The sequence below is a fragment of the Pinus tabuliformis genome, chromosome 3_2, assembly GCF_031772625.1.
Source record: "Pinus tabuliformis cultivar Carrire ecotype Pingquan chromosome 3_2, CPIR1, whole genome shotgun sequence".
NCBI lineage: Eukaryota > Viridiplantae > Streptophyta > Pinopsida > Pinales > Pinaceae > Pinus > Pinus tabuliformis.
The window spans coordinates 609,537,839-609,542,952 of NC_142302.1; positions in this window are offsets into that span (position 1 = coordinate 609,537,839).

Consider the following 5,114-nt stretch of genomic DNA (forward strand, 5'->3'; position numbering starts at 1 on the left):
CACTTCAAAATCTTTGGGAGCAAATGTTATATTAAGAATACTGATGAGCAACTTGGCAAACTTGAACCAAGAGCAGATGAAGGCATTCTTCTTGGTTATTCTCCACATAGCAAAGCATACAAGTGCTACAATAAAAGACTTGGCAGAATTGTTGACAGCATTGATGTAGTGGTTGATGAGAAGGGATATATTCCTAGGCAAGTTCATCATGAAGACATTGAAGAAGATGAAGGCTACCCTCAAAGGAGAAATGATGAAGAAGAAGAACCTCAAGAAGAAGAAGAACCTCAAGAAGAACAGAGGAGCAGACAAGAATAGAAGAGAAGACTCCATCCAGATATGTTCAAAAGAATCATCCAGAATCTCAGATTGTGGGGCAGAAAGAAGCAGGAGTACAAACAAGAAGAACACTTGCAGAAGCTTCAAGCTATTTGGCATTACTCTCCTCCACTGAACCACAAAATGTGAAAGAGGCATGCAAAGATGAATGTTGGGTCAAAGCAATGGATGAAGAACTTGAGCAGATCGAAAAGAACAACACTTGGGAATTAGTTCCTAGACCAAAAGATAAGAATGTAATAGGAACAAAATGGGTCTTCAAGAATAAATTGAATGAAAATGGAGAAGTAATTAGAAACAAGGGCAGACTTGTTTGTAAAGGGTATGCGCAACAAGAAGGAATAGATTTTGAAGAGACCTTTGCTCCTGTGGCAAGACTTGAGGCCATCCGAATGTTCCTTGCTCTCTCAAGCTTTCAAAACTTCAAGGTATTTCAAATGGACGTGAAATCAGCCTTTCTGAATGGAGACTTAGAAGAAGAAGTATATATTGAGCAGCCAGATGGTTTCATTCTTGGGAATGATCCAAACCTTGTATGCAGATTGAAAAAGGCTCTCTATGGTCTCAAACAAGCTCCAAGGGCTTGGTACTATCGGTTGGACAAATATCTTCATCAACAAGGCTTTTCAAAAGGATCAGCAGATAGCAATCTCTATATAAAAGTTGAAAATAACAAATTGCTAATACTTGTTGTTTATGTAGATGATATTATCTTTGGCAGCAATGAAGAGACTATGAGTCAAAACTTTGCCTTGGTTATGCAGAAAGAATTCGAAATGTCACTACTTGGAGAATTGACATACTTTCTTGGGTTGCAAATCCAACAAAATGAAGGAGGTATCTTCTTGTCTCAAACCAAGTACCTCAAGCAGATCTTGAAGAAGTATGGCATGGAAGATTCAAAGCCAGTATGTACACCCATGGTTACAGGATGCAGCCTCAGTGCAAATGATGAATCAGCAGCAGTTCATCAACCAACTTATAGATCCATGATTGGGAGTTTGCTTTATTTGACAGGTACCCGACCAGACATCATGCATGCAGTCGGAATAGTTGGAAGATTTCAGGCAAATCCAAAGGAGACTCATCTTCAGGCAGTGAAGAGAATTTTCAAGTATCTTCAAGGGACACAAAATTATGGCTTATGGTATCCTAGAGATACAGATCTCACACTTCATGCTTATACAGATGCAGATTGGGCGGAAGCGTGGATGACAGGAAGAGCACAAGTGGTGGTGCATTCTTTTGGGCTCCAGATTAGTATCTTGGTTCAGCAAGAAACAAAGTTCGATTGCCTTATCTACAGCTGAAGCAGAATATGTGGCTGCGGCATCTTGTTGCACACAACTTCTTTGGATGATGCAGACCTTGCAGGAGTTTCAAATCACTTGCACTCCACCAGTCTCTATCTTATGTGATAATACAATTGCAATCGGCATTTCAAAGAATCCAGTCATGCACTCAAAGACCAAGCACATACCAATCAAGTACCATTTTCTTCGGGAACAAGTGCATGAGCAGAAGGTCAAGTTGGAGTATGTTCCTTCTAAGGAACAAGTTGCTGATATTCTCAAAAAACCACTGCCCAGGGAAACTTTTGAATATCTTAGACAAAAGATGGGAGTAGTTGATGCTTCATCCTGCTGTTGAAGCTTGTCTGTTCTACAAAAAAGATGGTATACGTAAGTTACGTAAGGGATATCCGCGTATATACACCGATTTATGTGGGAAAGTCGCGTGTATGGTGTACGCGCGTTGCAGAAAGCATATCCGCGTACATACGCAGGTTTATGCAGGAGAACTCGCGTATATGGAGTTCTGAACAGCAAGGGCAGACTCTGGTTGGAGAAGGTCTGAGATGGGTATGCCAGAATCTTCAGGCACAGTTTCAGGGGGTGCAGCAGGCACAGGTTCAGGGGAGCAGCTTAAAGTTTCATAAAACATTGTTGGCATTTTGATGTTGACTGTTGTTGGTTTCAGGAGAAGGAGCTCAGAAAGAAATCTTGGTTGCTGATCTAAAAGATGTTTATCAGATGCTGCTGGTGACTTTCATAAGTCTTGGTCTAGATCTGTTGTCTCTATGTCATGTATCTCTTTTGTGATATCTCTTTTATGGTGTCAAGGTCATGTAACGGCCTATGTTGGTTTCCCCACTATGCCTGGGATGAATGATGTAATATAATTGGTTGTTTCTGATGTGTCCCCTCTTGGTAGGAGTATGGATGTATGTATTGAGTCTTTTGGTGATAGGAAGGTCCCTTCTGGTGTATAAGTCTTGGTTCTTTTTGAAGAAAATCTTTTGCAGATCTTGCCTACAGTCAGGGGGAGCATGATTTCAGCACAGCCAACAGAGGAATCAGCATTACTCAGGGGGATGCATGGCCTTTGCAAATTGATGACAAACAAGGAGATATGATTCTAAGGATCTTGAAGATGCCATCAAGTCAAAGGGGTAGATTGTTGGCATTTTGGCAAAGGTGTTAGCGCTATGATACTATGTTGTTGTCTTGATGGCAACTCTCTTTGATGGAAGATCTCAGTCCAGACTACAAGTATGAAGAGAAATTTCATATTACGCAGGTTCGTTAAAGCCCAAGTTGCATATACACGCTGGACTCTATATCACTAAGTCGGGATACGCAGGTTAGCTATATTACGAAGTCGCGTATACAGCAAGAGTCAGAACATAAACGTCGTCATGTCGGGAAGCTTCCCTTTGGTCCAAATAAAGTCCTCGGTAATTGTGCCCATGTCTTTGGACCAAAGTATCTCAACAGACGTGTTGATCTTAGTTTTGAAGTTGATGGTATTGGAGCTCAATGGTTTTGGACCTGGTATCGAGAAGGCCTAAAGCTATATAAGGAGAAGAAGATCATAAGGCTTGGTTCTTGAAAATGACTTGAATATCTGAAAAGGAAGAGAATCTGAATGCAGGTTCAGGTTCCGGATCTAACTAAGGAGAGAACAAACCTCAAATGGAAGAAGATCTAAGGACAGAACGGGAAAGAATGTGGGATACCTTTTATGAGATGGTCAAGAAAGCTATGGTAGATTGCATTGTATGCAAGCATTATGCAGGGTCAAAAAACGATGTCATATACAGCTGCAAGAAAAGGGAAGAAAGTTTGATTGGACGCAGATTCTCTTCGGTAAAAGGAAAAGGTGTTGCTCCGTTGAAGAGAAGGTAAAGCAGGAAATGTTTTATATGTTGATGGGTTGAAGCATAATCTTCTGAGTGTCAGTCAGATGTGCGATCAAGGAACAGAGGTAATATTTAGATCAAATGGATGTTGTGTTCGCGATCTTGATACAGGTAAAACAGTGCTCAAAGGAAGAAGGACTCCAAATAATCTATATATCTTTGAGGAAAGACAACAATGCTACTTAAGCAAGGATGATGAACATTGGCTATGGCATCGGAGGTTGGGGCATCTAAGCTTTTCACAAATAAGGAAAGCATGCAAATATCAGGCAGTTCGTGGTCTTCCAGATATCAAAATTCCAGACAATACCATATGCAAATCTTGTCAGTTTGGAAAGCAAACCAGAACTAACTTTCCAGAGAAGGAAGGATTAGCTAGCATGCCTCTTGAGCTAGTCCATACAGATGTATGTGGTCCATTTAGGAAGAGGAAACCTCGAGGAGAAGAATATCTGATATTATTCATTGATGATTTCTCCAGATTTGTTTGGTTAGGGCTTATGAAGCACAAAGATGAAGCATTCGAAAAATTCAAATCCTTCAAAGCCTTGGTTGAAAATGAATCAGGACACAAAATTAAGTGCCTCAGATCTGACAGAGGTGGGGAGTTTACCTCAAACGAATTTTTCGATTTCTGTGAAGAACATGGGATAAGAAGAGAATTCTCTACAGCTAGAACTCCTCAGCAAAATGGGGTTGTGGAAAGAATGAACAGAACAATCCAACAAATGGCTCGTGCTATGCTTGATGAATCAGGTACTCCTGCTACCTTCTGGGGTGAAGCTGCACATGCTGCGGTTATTATTCTTAGCAAAACAAATGTCTGAGTAAACAGCACTCAAACACGTCATGAGCTCTGGAGTGGTGAGACTCCTTCGGTGAAGCACTTCAAAATCTTTGGGAGCAAATGTTATATTAAGAATACTGATGAGCAACTTGGCAAACTTGAACCAAGAGCAGATGAAGGCATTCTTCTTGGTTATTCTCCACATAGCAAAGCATACAAGTGCTACAATAAAAGACTTGGCAGAATTGTTGACAACATTGATGTAGTGGTTGATGAGAAGGGATATATTCCTAGGCAAGTTCATCATGAAGACATTGAAGAAGATGAAGGCTACCCTCAAAGGAGAAATGATGAAGAAGAAGAACCTCAAGAAGAACCAGAGGAGCAGACAAGAATAGAAGAGAAGACTCCATCCAGATATGTTCAAAAGAATCATCCAGAATCTCAGATTGTGGGGCAGAAAGAAGCAGGAGTACAAACAAGAAGAACACTTGCAGAAGCTTCAAGCTATTTGGCATTACTCTCCTCCACTGAACCACAAAATGTGAAAGAGGCATGCAAAGATGAATGTTGGGTCAAAGCAATGGATGAAGAACTTGAGCAGATCGAAAAGAACAACACTTGGGAATTAGTTCCTAGACCAAAAGATAAGAATGTAATAGGAACAAAATCTGTCTTCAAGAATAAATTGAATGAAAATGGAGAAGTAATTAGAAACAAGGCCAGACTTGTTTGTAAAGGGTATGCGTAGCAAGAAGGAATAGATTTTGAAGAGACCTTTGCTCC